A 27,785-nucleotide genomic window follows, 5' to 3' on the forward strand; every position below is an offset into this window, starting at 1 on the left:
TTCAAGTCCCCTGTCCTACAAGCCAAAATAGAGGCCAATGTCTAGAGGAACTTGGCATTATACGCCCAGTACAATTCGCTGAATTGGCTGCGCCAGTAGTCCCAGTTTTAAAACCTAACAATTCGATCCGTCTCTGTGGGAATTATAAGAGCCTCCCATTTAGTCAGATACACTATGCCACGCATTGAAGACTTGTATGTGAAGCCGGCTGGGGGGTCACATATTTTTCAAATTAGACATGAGCCACACACTAAGATAAAGACAAAAATGTGGAGCATTCTCAGTTCCAGGCCTACTCCGGCCCCCTCCCACAACTTCTTCATCAGTACATCGACGACTATTTCGGTGCCGCTTCATGCTCTCGTCTGGACCTGGAAAAATTGATCAATTTTGCTTCCACCCTTCTATAATCTTCGCATGCTTCATCTCTGACACTTCCCTTCCTTGACCTCTTTGTTTCCATTTCTGTGATAAACTGTCCACTAATATCCATTACAAGCCCACCGACTCCCACAACTACCTTGATTACAGCTCTTCACACCCCACATCCTGTAAGGACTCCATCCCATTCTCTCAGTTCCTTTGCCTCCGTCCAATCTGTTCTGATGGTGCCACTTTCCAAAATAGCCCTGCCGATATGTCTTCCTTCTCCCTTAATCTTGGTTTTTTTACCCACTGTGGTTGACAGGACTCTCAACTGCGTCCAACCCATCACCCAGACCACTACTCTCACCCCCTCCGCTCCCTCCCAGAACTAGGATAGGGTCCCCTTGTCCTCACTTTTCACCCCACCAGCCTCCATATTCAAAGGATCATCCTCCAACCATTTCCGCCAACTCCAGCATGATGCCACCACTCAACACGTCTTCCCCTCACTGTCAGCATTCTGCAGGGACCGTTCTCTCTGAGACACCCTGCTCCACTCCTCCATCAAACCCAACACCTCACTGCCTGCCCACGGCACCTCCCCATGCAATCGCAGAAGCTGCAACACCTGCGCCATTACCTCCTCCCTGCTCACCATCCCAGGTCCTAAACACTCTTTTCAGGTGAAGCAATGGTTCACATGCACCTCCTTCAATCTGATCTATTGCATTCGCTCTGATGCATTCTACAGCAGAGAGACCATACAAAGACTGGGTGATCGCTTTGCTGAAAGCCTTCGGTCTGTCTGCAAGCAGGACCCAGACCTTCCTGTCGCTTGTCACTTCAACACCACCACCCAGTTTTCCTGTCCACATGTTCGTCCTTGACCTTTTGCAATGTCTCCAATGCAAACTGGAGGAACATCACCTCATCTTCCGACTGGGCACTTTACCTCTTTCCAGACTGAACATTGAGTTCAACAACTTCAGAGCATGAACTCTCCCCTCCACCTCCACCCCATTTCCATTTATTTTATTTCATTTCTTCTTTTCATCTCATTCATCCATTTTTATTGCCTTTCATTCTTCCATTTTTCCACTTCTCAAATCTCATTCACCCTCTTGTCTCCAAATGCGCCCCCCCCCCCCCCTCCTTAACAATCTGTACCTCTGTTCTGCCATTCACACATTTTGTTCACTTAATGGGCACTTTTAATACTTTTCTCAGCCTTTATTACCACCATATACATTTCCTTTGTCCTATTACATTCCCCCAGCCTCACGTATAAACCTCGTCTGCTTTTCCTTTCTTTCAGCCCTGATGAATGGTCATCCAGACTCAAAACGTTGGCTCCATTCTCTCTCCACAGATACTGTCAGACCTGTTGAGTTTCTCCAGCATTTTCTGCTTTCGTTGTGGACATGAGCCACGCCTACCTCCAACCGGAGCTTGAGGCGTGATCCAGGAAGAATGTCACCATAGATACTCACAAAGGACTGTATGAGTTTGCCCTTTGGGGTGTCTTCGGTTTGCGCCATTTTTCAAAGCGTGATGGACAACATCCTTCAAGTGGTGCCCAGAGTGGCAGTCTATCTGGATGCTGTCTTGATCTCAGGAGCTACTGCAGGGGAACGTTTGGAGAGTTTGTTCCAGGTTGATGAGTTAACGTACTTCAGGTAGAGTTGACAGGGATGGATTGCACTCTGTCGAGGAGAAGGTGAAGGCAATAAAAGGGGCACTCTCTCCGGGGTTGAAATCTTTCCTAGGTCTCAAAAATTACCACCTGATCCCTATCAACTAATTAATTTTAGTCTCCGGGTCTAAATTCTCTACCCACCCACACACTCCCTAAGTCTCTGGGTATAAACCCATCCCCCCATCGCTCACGCCAGTCTTCACATTCTCCCCTGTTTCCTCCAGCTCCATGCACAGCCCTTTGCGGGGGTTCCCCTTATGTGTGGTGGACAGAGGACCAATGCCTGTGAGGGGGGAGGGGGGGCAATGGCGATGCATAAGAAGGGGGGGGGGGCGATGCCTGTGATATGGGGGCAATGCCTGTAAAGGAGAGGTAATGCCTGTAAAGGGGGGACAATGCCTGTGAAGTGGGGGGGGGGACGATGCCTGTGAAAGGGGGGGGGGGGAAATGGCAGGAAGGGGAGAGTACCTGTGGTACTGCCAGTGCGGTGGGGGGAGGGGGGGGAAGATTGTCACCCCCATATTTGTGTGGTTTGGGGGGGTGAGGAAAACCCCCAGTACTTGTGTGGTTGTGGTGGTGGGGGGGGGGGGGGGGGGGGGGGGGAGAAGAGCCCCTGATACTTCCAATGTGGGGGTATTTGCCCCAATGCTCGTGGGGGTGGGGGGCAGTCCTCTGTGTCCACGGGAAGGTTGGGGGAAGTTTAATTCCAGCGCTGATTGGTGTGCCTTTTAAAGATGGTGGCCCAATCTCTGTGGAGCCAGCTCTATCAGACCCTGTCCAGCCAGAGTGACAGTGTGAACCACACCCCCAGATTTCTGTGCGTTAAGCACCAGAAAGTCTAGTCTGAAAACTCGGCAGTGTGTCTGGACAGATACACAGCAGTTTTCAGGCAGAACCTGACACTCTGACAAATTTTGGTAAAATTCTGCCCTGTATATACAAATGGCAGAGACTTAGGAAAATTTTGGCTGTTTATATAGTCACATTTTGTTCTGACCACTGCAGGACAACAATTGATGGCAATGATAACCATCATTTGACAGCACAAGTGTGGTTCTGGGTGAAAAAGATAACTTAATGGTCAGTTCTGAGCGAAAATGAAATTGAATGATAGCCAGATGATTGTTTATGAGTACAACTGGTATCAAATGATGACAAAATTTAGCATTTGAGAAAATTTGGTGCAGATGACAGCTGTTGAAAGCAAGAGATGTCCAATGATATGAAAAATTTCAGATAGGGTTGGGCCAATAAGTAGTAAGACACATTTGCACCACACAAGTGCCAGACAATAACTAACTTCAACAAGAAAGAATCTAATCATTGTCCTATGACATTGCCATTATTGAATCCCCTGCCATCAACATCCTAGGGTCTTACCATTTAGGAGAAATGGAACAGGACCAGCCATTTAAATACTGAGGCTAAAAGTGCAGGTCAGAGGCCAGGAATTTGATGGTAAATAACTCACCTCCTGACTCCCCAAAGCCTGTCCACAATCTACAAGGCTCAAATCAGGAATGTGATGAAATGCTCTCCACTTGTCTGCATGAGCACAGCTGCAATAAGCTCAACACCATCCAGGACAAAGCAGCTCACTTGATGGGCACACAAAGGCAGCAGTGTGTATCACATAGAAACTCCACTGCAATAACATACCAAGCCTTCTTCAACAGCACTATCCAAACACACAACCTCTGCCACCGAAGGACAAGGACACCAGGCACACAGGAACATTACCAACTGTAAGTTCTCCTCCAAGCCACACACTATTCTGAGTTGAAACTATGTCCATGCTTCTTCAATATTGCTGGATCAATATTCCAGGTTGAAACTTTTGTTGGATCTAAAATGGAGTGTAAAATATGAAATTTCCCTATTTAATAAATACACTGTATACTGATGTGATGGGGTATCTAGGTAAATCCCCTTTGTGTGCTTAGCACCTCCACTCTACCAATGGGCCAATGGAAGAAACAAAGAAATGGGATTGGCAATATAGGCAGACGCTGTGGGGCTGCAGCCTCAGGGGAATTGGTTTCAATGTCTCTTGACAGAAATAAACAGATGGATTGAGGCCAGATCAGGCAGTGATCCTCAGTAATCTGTTATCAAACATTTCCATTTACCACAGTAATTCAGTGAAACAGTAAATGCCACAGTAAAGAGGTTAAGCTAATTGACTACAGACAGAATCTGTTCTGATGGATTTCAAATGACTGAGGAATCAAGCTTTCTCTTTAGTACTCATTGAGCACTTTATATGAATCATGATACTGGATAAATTCCCCATTCTACTGGCTGCCAGTACTTGCAGAATGCCAAGTCTTTTGAACTAAGCAGTAGAAATGGGTCACTTCTGGGACAGTTCACTGAGTTGCAGAACTTTAAAACATTGCATTTCAAGGCAGTATTTAAACGATACAACACAATTACATCAAAACCTTATGCATGCCCAGCATCTGAGTGTGAGGTGTGGGATTTAAAGCTAGTACAAATAAATTAGAAATACCTACTACAACTACATTTCCTGATGTCAACCCCGCTCCCAAGGAAATCCACTGCCCAAGCAGAGGTGCAATCATAGTATGAGGAAGCTGACCACCCTGAAACTTGCGCCAGTACAAGACAAACATCATGAAATTTACCAAAATGTTTTATAATGTCAACATGATACCACATCCATAACACGCATGATATTGATAGTTTATATGGGCAGGTTTGAATAATTCCATACTTGAGCTTGACACCACCAAACAAAAGCATTACATTCCACTGTATTATTACTCTCATTATGAAGAAGACCCGATTCCTGACCCAAGTAGACATCGCCTGCTTGGTATTGTTTCATTTATCAGGTGGAGCGTTGCCAGCAATTGGAAAATTAGTATATGTTTATGTTTGCCTAAAGTGGATGTACATTACCTCATGATTATTCAAAAGTGAGTTTTCTTTATTTTATGAGTGGATTATCAGACCTGCCTGGAACCTACATACTGACATCAATATAATTTTTATGTATTCAAATATTTGCAGATTCATACGAGAAGTGCTAGATTCTGACTATAAAATACTGCCCTTGAGAGATTTCAGGCCGGAAAGTGCAGAGGGCACTTATGTGTGGCAATCAATGTAATTTTGATCTTTTCCCCTTCGCTTCTGCTCAGGATCAACTTGTGAGTGAAATTCTTTCATTTCTGACCACTTTTGGTATAAAAGTGTGAGAGAAGAATACAGTTCAGCGTGGCCCTGATTCCAAGCAGGAGATGTTATGAGACAATTTTGAAATCCTAATATTTCCTTTGCACCGACCTTTGACACAAATTTGCTCTGCCAAGACCTGTTTGCACAAGTCAACATAGCTAATATCTTACTGCTAATGCTATCTGTAACGTGGATTTATGTTCCATTTGTCCTTTAACAAAGTGCAATGTTTTAGACCCAATAAGGGAAACTACAGTGTGGGATGCAGCCAATCTTTTTGGTACATCACCATAGTTTCCAATCTCCTTTAATTCACCGAGTACATTTTTGTTCCTTATTGTAGGACATCAATGCTGAGGTTGAAATTTTGTTTCTCAATAATTTTTGTCGTGAAGGATCAGCTTAAAGTTAAACACTCCGACAGCCAACAATACAATAAGACTGTAATTCAATAATGCTTTACTCCCAGAATATGGGCCTATTGAGGCCAGCATAATTTATTTTTACTTCCCACATGTGTCAGCTACTCCGAAGGTACTCTTGCTTTCTAGTTGTGGTTTACAGAGGGCGAAATGTCAGTTTCTTAGCATTATCCTTCTCCCTGATTCATCAGAGTACCATTCTCCATCAGACACCAATCAGATATGGAGCTGGTGAATCTAGAGCTAGTTCACAAGAATCCCACTGCTTTTCAACTCATTCTGACCCTTGGAACTTTGGAAATGTTTATGTTTGAACAGATTTTAATTTTAATGCTATGTTCTTGAATCTGACACAGAATGTTATTCCAGCCATGTTATTTCTTTCAAGCAAATGGGCTGATTAAATGCATAAGGTGGCACAGTGGTTAGCATTGCTGCCTCACAGCACCAAGGACCCAGGTTCCCAGCACCAAGGACTCAAATTCCCAGCTTGGGTCACTGTCTGCGGAGCCTGCACGTTCACCCCGTGTCTGTGTGGGTTTCCTCCGGGTGCTCCAGTTTTTTCCCACAGTCTGAAAGACGTGCTGGTTAGGTGCATTGGCCATGCTAAATTCTCACTCAGTGTACCCGAACAGGCGCCAGAGTGCGGCAACTAGGGAATTTTCACAGCAACTTCATTGCAATGTTAATGTAAGCCTACTTGTGACACTAATAAATAAATTTTAACTTTAAATAGAAAATGCTTCAATTTTTCTGTTGTTAGGACTTGATTTGGTCCTCAATTGGATTGTCAGTCTGCACACTCAGTTGCCTTATCTCAGCTGAAGAGAGGATTGCTAAAATTGTGCCTGGGCTGTAAGAGGTTAAGAATCAGACCATGTCTGATCAATGACTGATGCTAAAAATCCAAGTTTGTGGAAGTTGGATGAAGACACAATTGGGCTCAGTGCTGACATATCAAATTGTCTGATGGTCCAGGCACATGCGGACTTGCATTGTCTGCGGAACTATATCCCAGCATAAGTCAGTGCCTTCAATAAAGGAGGAACAAATTGGAAAAATGGGACAAATAGAGTATTGACTTGTACAGATAGATTTTGCTCAAGTATTCATTACCTAATCTTATTCAGTTAAGGAAACGCAAACAATGTAGGATCAGGTTGAATATCCCAGCCTGAATTATTGCTGCAGCTTTCTTTCTGCATGCACTTCAAGTAAGCTTGGTAACTGAATGGAATGTGCTATTATCAGAGAAAACAGAACACAATGGCACTGACTATCGAGAACAGAAAGGAAAACAGAACAGTATCAATAAATCTCAGCTGTGTTCTTCTTGAAATTCAATATTGTGATGTTTTATTATCCAAAGGGCAAGGAACTCAAATGGTTTCAATGTCGACAGAGTGTTAATATATCAAGGTACTAAACACTTGTGGCTAATTCATGGATCATTAACCCTTTTATGCATAGATGGGTGAGGGGATTTTAAAGATAATTTGGGTGACTTACAGAAGTGCACCCCCTCGCTTAACTTCAGCTTAATTCTGCTATCCACATCCTATTCTGCATCAGGACATCTCACCCATCACCTTCCTATTGTCTTGGCTCCCAGTCATCATTTACCTCCAGTTTCAAATGGCCACATTTGAGCTTAATTCTTTCCGTGGTCTTGCTCTTCTCTCTCATTTCCTCTAATACTACAACACGACCTCTAACCTCTCTGGTTGGCAAGAAATGCCACAGGGATCAGTGCTGGAACCTCAACCTTTTTAGAATTTATATAAATGACTTGGATGAGGGATTGAAGGCACAATTGCTGAATTTGCTGATGATGCAAAGACAAGGTCAGAACATAAGCTGTGAAGAGGACATAAGGAGGCTACAAAGGAATATAGATAGATTAAGTGAGTGGGCAAAGATTTGGTAAATGGAATTTAATGTGGGAAAATGTGAAATTGTCCATTTTGTCAGGAAAAAGAAAAAGAAGCATATCATCTAAATAGTGAGAGATTGTAGAGGTCCGAGATGCAGAGGGATCTGGGATCCTAGTGCATAGAATCATAGAATCCATACAGTGCAGAAGGAAGTCATTCAGCCCATCGAGCCTGTACCAACAACAATCCCACTCAGCCATATCCCTGTATTTACCCTGCTAATCCGCCTGACACTAAGGGGCAATTTAGCATGACCAATCAACTTAATGGCATGGTATCCCTGATCCAAATCACCTATTTTCTATCAGCACTGTGAGTCCGCAGTGCCATCCCCACAAGAAAATTGGAGAATTGTGGCTACATTGATTCCCATACTATCATTGTTTTTTTAAAGTATTAAAATAAAGCCTTCACGTGCTTTTAAAGATCAGGATGTCTTGAGACCCAGCTGAAGTACCTGTGATCATTGTATTTTGCTGCAGTGCTGTAACTTTCTCATGCAAAGACTCCTAACAGTGGAACAGATAGAGGAAGAGACTACCTATAGCAAAGCAAAGCACCGACAAATGCTTAAATTGGAAAATTGTGCAACCCATTACATGAACAGAGATCCAATGAGAGCAACCTCTACCTGACTTCACAGCCCCCAATTACCCATTGCAATCCAGAGCCACCATCCATGGTGACCGAAAAGGCAAACCTCATGACTCTTTAAGAATGGCTAGTACCATTTATTAAATTAGAACCCATAGTAATCTAGCACAATTCCTGTTCTCTATTCAAACTTTTTCCAAAGCTAATGTAAGAATAAAACATAAATGTTTCACTATTTGTGAAGGAGTGGTTATGTAAGAACGTGATGACGTGGCTACAAAAGAGGTCATGTGGTGGGAATGCAGGAGTTATCCTCGAGAGTGCGGGCAGAGCAAAAGTATTGTATGTAGCTGCTCAGTTCAGGAATAAACTTCCTTTGTTGAAAATCCTTGATGTCGGTGATTTAAGGAACACACAACATTCTACAATTTGTATCTATGAATTAGCAAATGCAATTAATACTTAACTGTCTATGATACTTAAAAAGCCCGGTTGCCTAGTAATCAAGTAAATGTATGATTGATAGTGAATTCCTCTGCAGATAATGGCCCTGAACCCCTGTGATGTTGTTGATGACTTTATCTTTCCACATAACTAATCACATTTGTTTTTATTTTAATTACCTTGTTGTAACCACTCAGATGCTGTGACAATCATTAAACAGTCAGGGAACTAAATGGAGTCCAGACAGGTACACACACAGACAACAAAATTAAATAAAAGATAAAGGGAACAATTATAATAACAGATGCAAGCAAATGATCCAACCAGATTACATTCCATTTTTGTCAAGATATAGCTCAGTTGTTAAAATCAGCCAATGGAAAGCACAACTGCTTTTGGCACATCTCTCACATTCAGAATTAAATCCTGCTCGAGGGAATAAGTTGAGTTTGGTTAAGGATCACAAGAGACCTGAGACACATGAACCAAAGTCCACAATACAGAATTGCTTGGAATTCCTAACACAAACCAACAGATTGTTATTTTGGGTTGCCCAATGGTTGGAAAGACAACAGGAGTTTCGTTTTTATATGCCTGATTATAAGTACTGATAAAACAATGCAAGATGCCAGTTTTGCTTAAATCCAAGTTGTATCTAGCCCAAAATAATCCAACATTTAAGCACAGAACATGGATGGATATTTTACTTTGATTTCATTTGAATCATTTTAAACTCCTCTCAAATTTTAAATAGTTTGGTATAAAATCCAGTTAACAAGAGGTACTTTGACACGCAGTAACTAAAGAGCTCTTTAGTTCAAGTGCCTAATCAAAATATTTTGAGTTTGAGACCGAAGGCTGTCTATCACTTCAATTCACAATGTGAAATACAAGTCTTCCTCAACTGGGTCACTGAATACAGGGCTACACATTAACAAGGCATTAGCTTTTGCTGCTAATCTGTGTCTCCTACTGGCCTATCCCAGAATAACAACAGTACTGCAATGGAGAGATCTGCAGGCTGTTTTGTGGACATTCATGCGAAAAGTGATGAAAGAGGGAGAAGACATAGACGGAACCAGTGTTTATGAAGGTTTATCATAACTTCCTAATCAAGCAGAGCCAGTATGGTTTCATGAAAGGGAAATCATGTCTGACTAATTTATATGTGTTTTTGAGGAATTCTCAACCGGAGTGGATAGAAGGGAACCAGTAGACATGTTGTATTTGGACTTCCTGAAGGCGTTCAATAAGGTACCTCATAAAAGGTTAAGTCATAAGGTAAGAGCCCATGGTGTTGGAGGCAGTATATTGGCATGGATAGAGAATTGGATTTTGGGCAGGAAACAGCAAGTGGGGATAAGGGGTTCTTTTTCAGGATGGCGACCTGTAACCAGTGGGGTTCCACAGGGATCAATGCTGGGACCGCAACAGTTTATAATATATATTAATGAGGAAGGAGGTGAGTGAACTGTAGCCAAATTTTCAGTCAACGCAAAAATAGGTGGAAAGGCAAGTTGCGAGAGGGATACAAACAGTTTACAAAGAGTTATTGCGAAGTTAAGTAAGTGGGCAAGAAGTTGGCAAGTAGAGTATAATGTAGGAAAATGTGAAGTTGTTCGCTTTGGAAGGGAGAACAAAAGCACAGAGTGTTATTTAAATAGAGAAAAACTTCAACACAAAGGGACTTGGAGGCACTTGTGAATGAAACACAGAAGGCTAGCACCCAGTGCAGCAGTTAATCAGGAAGGCTAATGGAATGTTGACCCTTATTTCAAGAGGGTTGGAGTATAAGAGTAGGGGAGTCCTGCTCCAACTGCACAAGAGACTGGTGAGACCACATCTGGAGTATTGTGAGCAGTTTTGGTCCCTTTATTTAAGGAAAGATATTATTTCAGTAGAAGCAATTCAGAGAAGGTTCACCAGGATGATCCCTGGTGTGGAAGGATTGTCTTTTGAGGGAAGGTTAAACAGGTTGGGTCTCTACTTATTGGAATTTAGAAGAATGAGAGGTGATCTCATTGAAACATATAGGATTCTTAAGGGGCTTGACAGGGTAAATGCTGAGAGGATGTTTCTCCTCATGAGAGAGTCTAGGACTAGAAGGCATAGTTTCAGAATAAAGGGGTGCCAATTTAAGATTGAGATGAGAAGAAATTTCTTCTCTCAGAGGGGTGTGATTCTTTGGAACTCCTTGCCATGGAGAGCTATGGGGGCAAAGTCATAGAACATAGAACATTACAGCGCAGTACAGGCCCTTCGGCCCTCAATGTTGCGCTGACCAGCGAAACCAATCTAAAGCCCTACACTATTCCAATATCATCCATATGTTTATCCAATGACCATTTAAATTCCCTTAATGTTGGCAAGTCCACTACTGCTGCAGGCAGGGCATTCCACGCCCTCACTACTCTCTGAGTGAAGAACCTACCTTTGACATCTGTCCTATATCTATCACCCCTCAATTTAAAGCTATGTCCCCTCGTGCTAGCTATCACCATCCGAGGAAAAAGGCTCTCACTATCCACCCTGTCTAATCCTCTGATCATCTTGTATGCCTCTATTAAGTCACCTCTTAACCTTCTTCTCTCTAACAAAAACAACCTCAAGTCCTCAGCCTTTCCTCATAAGACCTTCCCACCATACCAGGCAACATCCTGGTAAATCTCCTCTGCACTCTTTCCAATACTTCCACATCCTTCCTATAATGCGGCGACCAGAACTATACGCAATACTCCAAGTGCGGCCGCACCAGAGTTTTGTACAGCTGCAACATGACATCCTGGCTCCGAAACTCAATCCCTCTACCAATAAAAGCTAACGCTCCGTACGCCTTCTTAACAACCCTATCAACCTGGGTGCCAACTTTCAGGGATCTATGCACATGCACACTGGGATCTCTCTGTTCATCCACACTACCAAGTATCTTACCATTAGCCCAGTACTCTGTAATCCTGTTACTCCTTCCAAAGTGAATCACCTCATACTTTTCCGCATTGAACTCCATTTGCCACCTCTCAGCCCAGCTCTGCAGCTTATCTATGTCCCTCTGTAACCTGAAACAACCTTCCGCACTGTCCACAACTCCACCGAATTTAGTGTCATCCGCAAATTTACTAACCCATCCTTCTACGCCCTCATCCAGGTCATTTATAAAAATGACAAACAGCAGGGGCCCCAAAACAGATCCTTGCGGTACACCACTAGTAAGTGAACTCAGGATGAACATTTCCCATCAACCACCACCCTCTGTCTTCTTACAGCTAGCCAATTCCTGATCCAAACCGCTAAATCACCCTCAATCCCATGCCTCCGTATCTTCTGAAATAGCTTACCGTGGGGAACCTTATCAAACGCTTTACTGAAATCCATATACACCACATCAACTGCTTTACCCTCATCCACCTCTTTGGTCGCCTTCTCAAAGAACTCAATAAGGTTTGTGAGGCATGACCTACCCTTCACAAAACCGTGTTGACTATCCCTAATCAAATTATTCCTTTCTAGATGATTATAAATCCTATCTCTTATAATCCTTTCCAAAACTTTGCCCACAACAGAAGTAAGGCTCACTGGCCTATAATTACCAGGGTTGTCTCTACTCCCCTTCTTGAACAAGGGGACAACATTTGCTATCCTCCAGTCTTCTGGCAATAGAAGGAATAGAAGGAATAGACTAGAAGTGGTCTTCCACAAGTAGTGTAATTCAGAACCATAGGAGGGTGCCATGGAGGTAATTAGTACAATTGGCGGAATTTTCCCATCTTGCTTGCCATGGGAATTGTAGCGGGCAGGACATGGACCCTGCAAAGGTCCATTGACCTCGGGCGGGATTTTCCGGCTTTTGGGCGAGTGCGGCCGGAAAATCGCACATCTTATCTTTACTTAAGGCAAAGACAGATAGTTGTTTGATCAGTAAGGGAACAAAGGGAAAGAGCAGGAAAGTGGATGTGAGGATTGTTGGATCAGCCCCAATCCTATTGAATGGTGGAGCAGGCTCACGAGGCCTTATGGTCTTTTATAGTTATGCTTTTGTGCTCCATTCCTCAAATTATAAAGCCTGGGATCCTGTTTGCTCTGTTTACTTACCATTTTTCAATCTACCTTCAATAATTTGCATTTTTCCCAAGTCCCTTTGTTCCTGATTTGTACATTTTAACTTAAATTGCGTTGCTTCATTCTTCCTACCAAAATGTGTCAATATACCCCTTGAAAATGTCCTCTTGAAGTCTATCGCTATCCTCCTCGTAGTTCACAGCCAAGTTTTGTGTCATCCACAAATTTTGAAATTGTGCCCTGGACATCCAACTCTAAGTCATTAATATTTATCAAGGAAAACAGTGGTCCTAATATTGACCCTGACAATCCCCACGAGATACCTTCCTTCAGTCCAAGAAACAACCGTTCACCATTTGTCTCAGTCTCCTATCACTTAACCAACTTCAAATCCATGCTGCCATTTTCCCTTCTATTTCATGAGCTTTAACTTTGTAAACAAGTCCGTTATGTGGCACTTCATCAAATGCCTTGTGGAAGTCCATGTACACTACATCAAATGCATTATCCTCATCAATGTTCTCTGTTATCTCATCAAGAAAATCAATCAACTTAGCCAAACACAATTTGCCTTTAACAAATTCATGCTGAATTTTCTTAGTTAATCCACATTTGTCCAAGTGACTGTTCATTTTGTTCCGGATTATCATTTTTAAAAACATTCCCACCACCACTGTTAAATTGATTGCCCTGTAGTTGCTGGGGTTTTCCTTATCCCCGTGGCAACATTTGCAATTCTCCAATTCTCCCTATAAGGAGGATATGGCCAGTGCCTCCGCTATTTCCATCCTTTTTATCTCAGTATCCTCAGATTCATCTGATCCGATCCGAGTGATTTATCAAATTTTATCTACAGCTAGCTCTTCTAATACTTTTTCTTTTTAGCCCAATTTAGCTCAAAGTTTAGTCCATTCAGTGTCTTAACTGCCTCATATTTCACTTTGACTTTGACAAAATCTTCTTCCTTGATAAGGACAGATGCAAAGTATTAGTTTAGTACCTTAGCCATGCCCTCTACGTCCATGCATATATCTCCTTTTGGTTCCAAATCGGCTCTATTACTCCTTTGCGACTCCTTTACTACTTATATGCCAAAAAAAAGACTTCCGATTCCCTTTAATGTTCGCTGCCAGCCTCTTCTCATGTTCCCTTTACTATTCTTATTTCTTTTCATACTTTCCATCTGAGCTTTATGTATTCAGCCTGGTCCTCACATGCATTATCAACCTGACATCTGCCATACACTTTATGCCTGCTTCACCTTACTCCCTGTCTCTCTCATCATCCAAGGAGCTCTGTCTTTGTTTGTCCCATCTTTAACCCTTGGTTGTATGAATTACCTCCTCTTTAAAGACAACCCATTTCTCCAATTGCCTGCCAATTTTGGGCCAAATTCATTCTCACCTTTGAAATTGATCATCCTTCAGTTAATAAGTTTTAGTCTGGGTTGTTCCATATCCTTTCCTAAACCATATGATACTACGATCAATCTCTCTTAAATGTTCCCCTGCTGACACTTGATCCACTTGACCCACAGGCGGTACGGTGGTTAGCACTGCTGCCTCACAGCTCCAGGGACCCGGGTTCAATTCCGGCCTTTGTGACTGCCTGTGCGGAGTTTGTACTTTCTCCTTGTGTCTGTGTGGGTTTCCTCTGGGTGCTCTGGCTTCCTCCCATACTCCAAAGAGTGTAGGTCAGGTAGATTGGCCATGCTAAATTGCCCCTTAGTATCCCGAGATGTGTAGGTTAGATAGATTAGCCAAAGTAAATGTGTGCTGTTACGGCAGGGGAGAGAGCCTGTGTAAGATACTCAGTGCAGACTCGATGGGCTGAATGGTCTCTTCTGCATTATAGGGATTCTATGATCACATTCCCTAGAGCCCAATGCAACAATGCCAGAAACACGCTGATGTAGAAAATTCTCCTGAACACACTTCACAAACTCTTCCCTATCTTTACTTGGGATCTGCCAGCCCTGCCCATGGTGGGTTGGATATCTGCAGATATCCACTCCATCTGATGAAGGAGCAGGGCTCCGAAAGCTAATGGCATTTGCTACCAAATAAACCTGTTGGACTTTAACCTGGTGTTGTTAAAACTCTAATGTGTTTACCCCAGTCCAACGCCGGCATCTCCACATGGTGGGTTTCCCCATGGTGGATGCGACGGGCCACTCAAATCCATATTGGCTTCGGCAGGACCGGAAGATCTTGCAGGTGGGAGGGGCTGGAAAATCTCACTCTTTGCCTTTTACAAATATTATACCTTGGTCTACGTAAGGATAATTAAACTTCTACACTTTGCCTACATTTTAAATGCAATTCATTGGTGCCTTGCAATGCCCTGACAATGTGAGAATTATTGTGCAAATACTATACAAAGTTACTACACCAGATTTTTTTTAAAAATCATCAACACTGTCTGTATTAAGACGCTGAATTCAAGTTCCCAGAATACTTGACAGATACAAAGAGGAAAGACATCACCTTCTCCACAAGTGCCATGTTTCTTTTTTTTTAATGGCAGTAAGTATTTAATATCTACACTTTTCCTCTTTGATGTTTGTTTTCTACTGCTACCCCTCCATTCCATCTGTTTTAGCTTTGCATTGATAATATTGTAATAAGAAACACAATGACTGTGCCTTACAAAGGTCTGCGGTCATGTACCAACTGACTCAAGAACAGCTTCTTCCCTGCTGCCACCAGACTTTTGAATGGACCTACCCTGTGATGCGCGATTGATCCACACGGGAGACAAGGTCGTACCCGGGAATAAAGGCTTTTATTCACAAGAATAGAGCACACTGCTTAACAATACTATCCCAGACTAAGGGCTACTAGGAAGTAGCAGTGACCTTTATACCCCTGTAAGAAGGCGGGGCCAAACGGAGTGTACCACAGAACAATGCTAACAGGTAGAACACCCCAACCCTAACCCCAACAGCAACAAGAATAACATATGTACAAGTACCCATAGTGGTAACCATCTATGGTTCACCACATTCACCCCTCCTTTGAAAACAAAGGCCGGCGGGGTAAGGAGACAATACGAACTGTCCATATGTTCACAAGTTCAGCCATATCGGAGGTCCGCACCGTCTCTGCGACCTCCGCAGTACTGGCTCCGGTGTCGGTTCTGGTGACCGTGGTGACGACCCTCTCTCCGAGGTGGTGTCCAGTGACTTCTCCAGTTCCTCACACACCTGTGGACCTCGAGGTGGCGACAATCTCCTGGACTCAGGCAAGCTGTACACGGGAGTAAGAGGATTAAGTTGAGGTCCCGATGCTGGCCGCGCCGAGTCAGGAGGGGAGAGAATGGGCAAAGGAATCCTAACCAGGGGTGCAGGAGTGATGGGAATGTCCAGGTCCCCTGCAGGCGCCAGATCTCTGATAGAGACCGTGTCCTCTCGCCCATCAGGATATGCCACATAGGCATATTGAGGGTTGGCGTGGAGGAGGTGGACCTGTTCAACCAAAGGGTCGGACTTGTGGGCCCTAACATGCCGCCGCAGGAGGACAGGTCCTGAGTACGTCAACCAAGACGGCAGTGAGGTCCCAGAGGAAGACTTCCTAGGGAAGGTAAACATCCGCTCATGTGGGGTAGCATTGGTTGCCGTACACAGGAGGGATCGGATTGAATGGAGCGCATCAGAAAGTACCTCTTGCCAACGGGAGACTGGAAGACCCTTAGACCTCAACGCCAGTAAAACAGCCTTCCAGACTGTAGCGTTTTCTCTCTCGACCTGTCCGTTACCCCTGGGGTTGTAACTCGTAGTCCTACTCGAGGCAATTCCCTTAGAGAGCAGGTATTGCCTCAAGTCGCCGCTCATAAACGACGAACCCCTATCACTGTGGATATAACTGGGGTAACCGAACAGGGTAAAGAGACCCCGCAGGGCTTTGATGACCGTGGCAGACGACATATCAGAACAGGGGATGGCAAAAGGGAATCGGGAGTACTCATCAACCACGTTGAGGAAATACACGTTCCGATCTGTAGAAGGAAGGGGCCCCTTGAAGTCGACACTCAGTCGTTCAAACGGGCGAGTGGCCTTAATGAGGTGTGCCCTGTCAGGCCGGTAGAAGTGCGGCTTGCATTCTGCACAAACCTGGCAACTTCGAGTTATCGACCTGACATCCTCGATGGAGTAGGGCAGATTCCGAGCCTTTACAAAATGGAAAAACCGAGTGATCCCCGGATGGCAGAGATCATTGTGGAGGGCCAGTAACCGGTCCTCCTGCACACTGGCACATGTTCCACGCGACAGGGCATCTGAGGGCTCATTGAGCTTCCCCAGACGGTACATGATATCATAGTTGTAGGTGGAGAGTTCGATTCTCCACCTCAAGATTTTATCATTCTTGATTTTCCCTTTTAACGTGTTGTTGAACTTAAAGGCCACGGACCTCTGGTCCGTGAGCAGGGTAAACCGTTTACCAGCCAAATAATGGCGCCAATGCCGTACGGCCTCCACAATGGCCTGAGCCTCTTTTTCCACAGAGGAGTGCCGAATTTCAGGGCCTTGGAGGGTGCGAGAGAAAAAGGCAACGGGCCTGCCCACCTGGTTAAGTGTGGCGGCCAGGGCGAAATCAGATGCATCACTCTCCACCTGAAAGGGGATGGACTCATCGACAGCGTGCATCGTGGCTTTCGCGATGTCGGCCTTCATCCTTTCAAAGGCTAGGCGAGCCTCTGTTATCAGGGGAAAAGAGGTAGATTGTATGAGCGGACGGGCTTTGTCCGCGTAATTGGGGACCCACTGTGCATAGTACGAGAAGAAGCCTAAGCATCTTCTCAGTGCTTTGATGCTAGTGGGTAGGGGAAGTTCAAGGAGGGGGCGCATACGGTCTGGATCGGGGCCGATGACCCCGTTTTCCACCACGTATCCGAGGATTGCTAGGCGGTGCTTGCTGAATACGCACTTCTCCTTGTTATAGGTCAGATTCAGGAGATTCGCAGTGCGTAGAAACTTCTGGAGGTTGGCGTCATGGTCCTGCTGGTCATGGCCGCAGATAGTGACGTCGTCCAGGTACGGGAAGATAGCCCATAGCCCATTTTGGTCCACCATTCGGTCCATCTCACGCTGGAAGACCGAGACCCCATTAGTGACGCCGAAAGGGACTCTCAAAAAGTGGTAGAGACGGCCATCCGCCTCAAAGGCCGTGTATTTGCGGTCCTCTGAGCGAATGGGGAGCTGGTGGTAGGCTGACTTCAAGTCGATGGTGGAGAACACCCGGTACTGCGCAATCTGGTTGACCATGTCAGATATGCGCAGGAGAGGGTACGCGTCCAGCTGCGTGTACCTAATAATGGTCTGACTATAGTCTATGACCATCCGGGGCTTGTCTCCAGTCTTGACCACCACGACTTGTGCTCTCCATGGGCTAGTGCTAGGTTGGATGACCCCTTCCCTGAGGAGCCGCTGAACCTCAGATCGAATAAAGATCCGATCCTCAGCGCTGTAACGCCTGCTCTTAGTCGTGATGGGCTTGCAGCCTGGCACGAGATTTTCAAATAGGGGAGGCGGGGTAATTTTGAGTGTCGAGAGACTGCAAGTGGAGCGCGCTGGACAATTTGGAGGCTGCTGTGCTCCCACTGAAAGAGGAGGGAGTGGCCCATCGTACTGCAGGGTCACACTCCTCAGGTGGACCATAAAGTCTAGCCCCAGGAGTACCGGAGCGCAAAGGTGCGGTAACACGAGGAGCCTGAAGTTCTCATAAACTGTGCCCTGCACCGTTAAGGTTACCACACAGCTCCCAAGAACGACTATAGATCGGGACCTCGACGCTATGGAGATTGTCTGCCTGACAGTTTGCACACGGAGAGCGCACCGTTTCACTGTATCCGGATGGATAAAGCTCTCCGTGCTCCCGCTGTCAAACAGGCAATGAGCCAGACGTCCATTTACCTCAATGTCCATCATGGACTTGTCGAGTCTGTAAGGCTTGGCCTGGTCCAGGATGATTGACGCCACTGTTGGATCCCAAGTGTAACTGCAGGCAGCTGAGATAGCCGACGACGAGGACCCCTGCTGGTCTTCTGCGGCCGGTGTCGACCAAAATGGCTGCGCCCACGAATTGCACGTGGTCGATGATGTCGAAAATGGCGGCACCCGCCGGTCGCACGTAGCTTGCGTCGTCGTCATAGGAAATGGCGGCGTCCGTGGCTCGCACGTGGCTGAAGACATCGATGAGGCCGGAGACGAGGAGATGGACCCTGGGGAGTCACACGCAGCACTGCTTGGCTTGGAAGGGGTCTTTGCTCGGCACACTTTTGCATAGTGCCCTTTCTTTCCACAGGCGGAGCAAAACACCGTCCTGGCCGGACATCTCTGACGAGGGTGCTTCGCCAATCCGTAGAAATAGCACCGTGGGCCTCCAGGAGCTGCCGCAGCCGTCAGGTCTGAAGATAAGAGCATGATCGCGCAGTTCCGAGGAGCCGTCGAGTACAGTTGAGGCGGTGGCTGTGCTTGCCACGCTGTTCCCACGTGGTCAGTGGGGTAGGTTTCGAGACTTCTGGAGGCCGTTTCCATTGCATCGGCCAATTCTACCGTCTTAGCCAGGTCCAAGTTACCCTGTTCGAGCAGCCGCAGGCGAATATAGGATGAGCCGATTCCTGCCACGAACGCGTCTCGGATAAGATTGTTGGTGTATTGAGTAGCCGACACCTCCTTGCAGTTGCAGGCTCTGGCTAGCTGTTGAAGTTCGCGTAGGTACTGTCCCATAGTTTCACCGGGCTGCCGCCGTCGAGTGGCTAAGCATGGTGATGAGCATGGATTTCGTTCGGCTGTTTATGGTACAGCTCCTTGAGTAATTCGATGGCCTCTTTGTAATTTTGGGAATCACGGATTGTTGCATACACAGTGTCGCTCACCCTGGCGTGGAGGACCCGCAATCTGTCGGCGTCGGACTGGACTGCTGTCGAGGCGTCAATGTAATCTTCAAAACACTTCAACCAATGGTCGAAAGTGTTCGACACTCCAGCTGCACGCGGATCTAAGGTTAGCCGATCGGGTTTCAGCATCAGCATTTTTCTTCGAACAAAATTTTCGATTTTATTGTTGTGAATAAAATTGATGCGCGATTGATCCACACGGGAGACAAGGTCGTACCCGGGAATAAAGGCTTTTATTCACAACAAGAATAGAGCACACTGCTTAACAATACTATTCCAGACTAAGGGCTAGCAGGAAGTAGCAGTGACCTTTATACCCCCGTAAGAAGGCGGGGCCAAACGGAGTGTACCACAGAACAATGCTAACAGGTGGAACACCCCAACCCTAACCCCAACAGCAACAAGAATAACATATGTACAAGTACCCATAGTGGTAACCATATATGGTTCACCACACCCTGCATTAAGTTGATCTTTCTCTACACCCTAACTATGACTGTAACACTACATTCTGCATTCTATCCTTTTCTTCTCAGTATGCTCTGTCTGTATAGCGTGCAAGAAACAATTCTTTTCACTGAATTCTAATACATATGACAATAATAAATCAAATCAAATCAAAATCTCTCATGTCAGTGTAAGGCACACACCAACACCCTGAACAATCATTTTGTAACAATTAAACCTCAATTATAAAAGCAGGAATAGAATAAGTGTTTTTAAATTTCATTCAACTACTCTGGATGTGTAGGCACAAGTACTGAGAGAGAATATTGGTTCACTGCCTGCCCACAACGCATAGATCATCAAATCATAGGCTGTAAGTGTATCATTTCCCTTTAAGCATGCACATGTACAGGTGGAAAACTTACCTGAATAATGTTTCAAAATGCTCCCCCATTTAGTGAGAAAGACAGATACCACAACACATCCTAATCCTAAATCAGTCACCAATATCCCAAGCTCATCTAGAAAATGATAGGTCTTCTTTCAACATACAGTATGATTGTACAGCATTCTGATGACATTTATTGTCAGTGGATAGTACTATAAAAGGGAACATCCAAGAATTTAAGATAAAGCCCTTTCGATAGGAGTACAGACTTACTGAAAGACTAGCTGACTGTTACTCTGCTTTATGAGCATTGTGAAGCTTAATTTTTGGAGATCTGCCAAACATGCATGAATATCAAAGGATTTCTATCCCCTCCATAGCAGCTTTACAGGTCAACAAAGAGCATTCTTTAGTCTGACTTTGTGGTTTGTGATAAATATTGTTGCTCTTCTCTGTGCAGCAAATGACACCAAATTCTTAAATAAGAGAAATCAGGATCAAAAGCTTTGGGTTGAGTTGTTTAAGACACAGTACCTGAAGCACTGAAGCTTATTTTGAATGTTACTGACTAGTTCAATGTATAATATGCTCTATTTAAATGCCCACGACAGAGTACTTACATTTCATAGAATCATAGAATCTTTACAGTGTGGTGAACCATAGTTGGTTACCACTATGAGTGCTGAGCCATGGATGGTCAGCACTATGGGGGTTTGTAAATATGTTACTGTAGTTACTGTTGGTGTTAAGGTTGGGCTGTTCTACCTGTTGATATTGTTCTGTGGTACACTCCAGTTGGCTCCGCCTACCAGGGGAAGTATAAAGGTCACTGCTCTGCCTGGAGACCCTTTAGTCTGGGATTGTATTGTATATAGTGTGCTCCATTCTTGTTAGTAATAAAAGCCTTTATTTCCCGGGTACAATCTAGCCTCCCGAGTGATTTAATCGCGCATCATACAGTGCAGAAGGAGGCCATTTGGCCCATCGAGTCTGCACCGACAAGCAATCCCCGTAACCCCACATACTTACCCCACTAATCCCTCTAACCTATGCATCCTGGGACATTAAGGGGCAATTTAGCATGGCCAATCAGCCTAACCCGCACATCTTTGGACTGTGGGAGGAAACCGGAGCACCCGAAGGAAAGCCATGCAAACATGGGGAGAATGTGCAGACTCCACACAGACAGTGACCCAAGCCAGGAATCAAACCCAGGTCCCTGGAGCTGTGAGGCAGCAGTGCTAACCACGGTGCCACCGTTCAGGTGATCACTTCAAATATCATCATTTGCAAAAGTGAATTAATTTTACCAAGAATTTACTGCAAAAATGTGCAGAGTGTTCTTGAAATTTGGAGCTTTCATGAAGCTTCAGTGCTTCAAGTACTTTGTCTTAAGCAACTCAACCCAAAGCTTTTTATCCTGAGAACTCTTATCTAAGAACTTTGTGTCATTTGATGCACAGAAGAAGAGCAGCAATATTTACCACAAACCACAAAGTCACAACAACAACAAAGCCAATCTATATATCTATAGCAGCTACAAATTCAATCAAAGGAAGCTTATTTTATTACACTTTTTTCTATTTGTCTTTCAGTGTCGAGTAGATGTTGGGTAGTGCATGAATTCTCACCACGTGCTGTGCTGACCAAAGATCAGTTTAATTTTAAAAGAATGAGTGAGCTAGTTCTCAGCATGGCTTTCATCTCTCAGCAGGTGGGCAGAAGATATGCTTGTTGGTGCAACATTTAAACTCCACATCGGGTGAAAAAACCATGTTAATGAAGGCAGCAAAGGCATAACTTTGTAAAAAATTCACTGACACAAAGTGGATGTTGTTGCAAAGGCCAACACTTATTGGCCATCCCTCCCTTGAGAAAGTGGTGGTGAGTTGTCTTCTTGAACCACTGCGATCGATGTGGTGTATTTACACCCAGAGTGCTGTTAGGAAGGGATTTCTAGAACATTGACCCAATAATGATGAAGGAATGGCGATTTAGTTCCAAGCAACAGTTTTAACAACACCAGGTTAAAGTCCAACAGGTTTATTTGGTAGCAAACACCATTAGCTTTCGGAGCGCTGCTCCTTCGTCAGATGGAGTGGAAATGGATTTAGTTCCAAGTCAGGATGGTATGTAACTTGGAGGGGAACTTGCAGGTGATGGGGTTACCATCTATCTATTTCCCTTGTCAATCTAGATGGTAAAGGTCGTGAGTTTGGAAGGTGCTGTTGAAGGAGCCTTGGTGAGTTGCTGCAGTGCATCTTGTAGGTAGGACCCACTGCTGCCACTGTGTGTTGGTGGTGGAGGGAATGAATGTTTGAGTGAAATAAATTAGCCATCCAACTTTATTTTCCTGTAAGGTTGGCTCCCATTTGATGGGACAGTGGATCTTAGGTCTTGATCCTGCCTTGCTGAAATCTGAAAGGTGCAGCTAACATGAAAATGGAGCTGGGTAACAATTAAGTACCTTTTTTTCCCAAGTACTGCCATCCCGTTATCGGAAGTTTATTAGAGTTAGTCTTATTTTTCCCGCTGGTAAGAAAGGAATGTTAACTAAAGATTGAATCATAGAGTCCCTATAGTGCAGAAGGAGGCCATTCAGCCCATCAAATCTGCACCGACTCTCTGATAGAGCATCTTGTCCAGGATCTATCTCTGTATACACGTTACCCCTTTAATCCCTCTAACCTATACCTCTTTGGACACGAAGGGACAATTTAGCATGGCCAATCCACGTAACCTGCACAGGTTTGGACTGTGGGGGGAAACTCAGAAATTTGTTTGTGATGATCTCCCAAATCTTTGTGTCTAAATGCACCCAATATTGGGCTGTGGTCCACATTAAGGTAAGGACAACTCCCAGAAGATACAGTCCATGAGATTCTCCAACATATTCAGCCTGTGACACCCTCAGAGAATGTAGCCCGTGACACCCGACATCAAAATATTCAGCCCATGACAATCTTCCACACCATCCAGCCTGTGGCATTTCTTCAACTGCTTTACCATGAAGATACAGCATGGGACCTTCACCCACCATTGCTCTCAACCCTCCCATGCTGCTGCCCCCCCCCGCCCCCCCCGCCCCTCCCCCACCACACCGACCCCCCTCCCAATACCACCAAGTGCAACTCCAAATTACACTGGGACTATCATATAGGCATTATGCCACTTAGTTTCATGTGCAAAGGACCTAATGCCTGTTTAAGGGACAGTTGCCTGGGCAGCGCATATCCACCTCTTAATAACCACTTCCTGTCCACTGCTTAGGCTGCAGTTTGGCACCCAGAAAACAAGGGTGATATAATTAATAGCCCTGTTCTTTAAATGACAGGAGTTTCAAATAGAACATAATACAAGTATCAGATTTATAACTAACTATTTCTCTAACACCGTGGATGAAGTGGAAGTCAGTGACATTTGCCAGTTAGTTGACGTTTCAATCATTATGTGATAATGCATTACCATGGTGTTTAATTCGATATAGAAAATATCTTATAGCAATGATGCTGAAAGTAGAATAACAGCTAAAATAAAATGGTTATGAAACTCCAACAAACATTATTCTCGTGCAGAATTTTCAAACCAGTGTTGACACTTTTATTAGAAAGAGCATTCTTGTTGAAGTATGTTCACAGTGGAAAAGTTTTGCAGCAGTTAAAAACCTGCCATTAATTTTGCTTTTTAATAATGACAGGAAAGGAGGTTCAATTTGGTCTGGATTTTTATTAACTTTTAATTAGATTGAATGAACAGAAATGACGTGCAGTTGATGAAACAAATACTGGGCAAAAATAGTTCTGAACTCAAATAAATACAGAGGCAAAATAAACATTCTTGCAGAAGCTTTGTTTGTGCTGCCCATTATCTGAAAATTGAAGTCAGGATCAACTGCAGACCAACCTGCAAATTTCCCCTATATGTGACATGTGAAGAAAGGAAACACTTGAGAGATGATGCCACGTTCTTTGAAGTATAAATTCAGAGTACCTCAGAAATACGAAACCCAATTTCACTTTGACCCCCTTGAACAAAATTTAGAAGCACTTCAACACAAAGGGAGGTCTTGTTTTGTTTAACTGGCAGCTGTGTAAATGGTTCAATCATGTCACGATCTGGTAGAGTGTGGCATTCAAAATGAAACATGGTCTTCTTTATTGTTATTGGTATGTCATTTTTTTCCATTCATTCTTGGGGAATGAGTATCACAGGCAAAACCAGTATTAACTGTGAGATACAATGGCCTGAATTTATCGCCCCGCTTATCACGGGAATCGGAGCGGGCGGGGGGGGGGGGGGGGGGGGGGGGGCGGGGGGCGGAGGGGGTGGAACATGGAAAGGTGCTCTGACCTCGGGCGAGATTTTACGGTTTCGGGACAAGCGAGGCGTTAAAATCCCACCCAATATGTGTTGGGGAGAAATCGGTTAGGGTCTGACCTGTATCCAATCTGTGCAAACGTTAGCCACACTACTGAATTAGTGAGGCCCATCTTTAGTTGATCCAGGTGGATGCCTAATAATGTGTGGAATGTTTTGGATATGTACATGGAGCCTCATGCCTATTAACGGACCCCGGTGAGAAATTAATGATCGATTAGCAGGGTAAACAATCAGCCTTGACTTGCTAGGATTTTTAAGTGTTCCATGAGGATATAAACCAATAAAAAGTAATTCCAATTTTGTTTCTTAAGAAAAACATCTTGCTGCAGAGCTAGGAGGGGAGGAGAGCTTCTCAGACTCCCACGTGATTTATAGCAGTCAGTGCTGGAGTGGAGATTCCCGGCTCAGCAGGTCAACATTGGGCCAAATGTTCCATGAAAGTTCAGGGGCAAGAATCCTTAATACTGTAATGAGGTTAGGTGGGTTCACTTGTGGTGTCGTTATTAAGTAGCTTCCAATCTATTTTATCTGTTTCACTAGCAGTGTAAGAGAATCATCACAATGCCCTTAAACACCAGAATAATTTTTTCTATTTGTTCAGTATTCTTGAACACTCTCTAAAATTAGATACTGAGGTTCTTAGATTGCTTTTCGGCTGGAGAGAAGCAAGTCAAAACAATTACTGGTTCATTTTCTTTTCCTCTGACCCCTTTCATTCATCAGCTGTTGTATAAACAGACATGACATGGGAGAGCGCTGCCTTAAGACCAGCTAAAATACCAATAGTTATCTGCAGTATATCTTCTTAGGCAGTCCATTGGGATCGAGGATGACTTGCTTCCATTCCAGTTCTGCAGTATATTCCACAAGTCATAGTAATGGACATATAAGGACAATATTACTGCACTCATCACAAATGTGAAAACAAAATGATCTTTCATTGAAAAATGCTCTCAGCAAAGCTCTAACCATATTAAACAGACCAATGGCTGGTTGACAAATTAATCGCATAAAATATAGTTAGCGAACCATTTAGCAAACTCAGTGCTACCAGCTGACGTTAAGACTACTCCAGAATACTTTGCAGATTTTAACATTTTCCCTTGTTATTTTCTTTGTTTAGCTACTTTACATGATGAGGGTGCACCACAAAAAATAATGAAACTCGTTATTTTAATCTAAGGCTATCAGAATTGTTTAAAACCGGTTTTGGTTTGCCTCTCTTAACTTCGCTGAGGGGGTAGAAATTTCTTCACCTGATTTTTAGAGTGAGGATTCAACATTGGACTTCCAAATCTTTGCAGTTGGAAATCCCACGCTCAAAGTGTGCACAAAAAGTGACCATTGCCATATTGGTAAAGGTGTGACCATTGGCCTCATTAATAGATGTCAATGGGGACTTTTCACTTTAATTTGCACCCTGTTATGACATTGGTACCTGGGAGCCTCTTATTCACACTTTCTTGTACCTGTTCAGAAAAACATAAAGCCCGCACTCAGGAAGAGGACTGAAGCAATGATATTTATCCCTACCTTTATTAGGCTAAGTTGCTGTCGAGTCATTTGTGAATGCCAAGGATTTTTGAAGCCATTTTTTGACTGTTTTGGCAGTAATTCAGAGTACAGAGCAGTTAGGCTGCTGACCTTGAGCTGTCGCTTCACATCAGCTCCATGGCTGCAGGAGGCCCAGAGATGATGAGAATGTTGCTGTGATTGCCATCGATGTTACCATAATGGCGGCAGCAGCAACAGTGAATCTTTAGTCGTTCAAAGGAGATGTTGGAGGAGAAAAAGACCAGGGAAGCATAAGAGAAAATTAATCTTCTGGAATAGGCTGTAACAGGTCAGAGGAGCAGTAAATGAGGAGGCTGTGCTTCAGCAAGCAGGTGGAGGGGTCACTGGCTGCTGTCACCGGTTGCAAGAGGAATTGAAGACAGTGGCTACAAGAACAGGTCAGATGCTAGGAATGCTGCGGCAAGTAACTCACTTCCTGACTCCCCAAAGCCAGTCCACTATCTACAAGGTACAAGTCAGGGGTGTGATGGAATACTCCCCATTTGCCTGAATGGGATGCAGCTCCAACAACACTCAAGAGGCTTGACACCATCCAGGACAAAGCAGCCCATTTGATTGACACCACATCCACAAATATCCACTCCCTCCACCACTGACACTCAGTGTACTATCTACAAGATGCACTGCAGAAATTCACGAAAGATCCTTAGATAGCACCTTCCAAACCCACGACTACTTCCATCTGGAAGGATAAGGGCAGTAGAGCATGGGAACACCACCACCTGCAAGTTCCCCTCCAAGCCACTCATCATTTTGACTTGGAAATATATCATCGTTCCTTCGCAGTCACTGGGTCAAAATCCTGGAATTCCCTCCCTATAGGCATTGTGGGTCAACCCACAGCACATGGACTGCAGCGATTCAAGAAGGCAACTCACCACCACCTTCTCAAGGGCAACTAGGGATGGGCAATAAATGCTGGCCAGCCAGCGACGCCCATGTCCCCCCAAAAGAATGCCATAGCAGTTGGGGGAAATTGAAATTTCATTCATTAATAGATCTAGAATAAAATGCTAGTCTCCTTGACCAGAATTTTCCGATCTCCCCCCGCACAGTGGGTTTTCCCATGGCGGAGGCAGCCGACGGGATCTTTCTGACATCTATGGAGTTTTGTATGGCTCACCCATCCTGCCTCAGGGGAACCCATGGCAGGGGTCAACTTTGTAAGAAGTTTAACAACACCAGGTTAAAGTCCAACAGGTTTATTTGGTAGCAAAAGCCACACAAGCTTTCGGAGCTGCAAGCCCCTTCTTCAGGTGAGTAACTTTGGCAGGCCTACTGGTGACTTTAGACCCACAGCATTGTGGTTAACTCTTAGTTTCCCTCTGAAATGACCTAGCAAGTTATTCAGTTGTAGGTGGCTCACCGCCAGGGCAATTAAG

Source organism: Mustelus asterias, chromosome 10, assembly GCF_964213995.1.
Source record: "Mustelus asterias chromosome 10, sMusAst1.hap1.1, whole genome shotgun sequence".
NCBI lineage: Eukaryota > Metazoa > Chordata > Chondrichthyes > Carcharhiniformes > Triakidae > Mustelus > Mustelus asterias.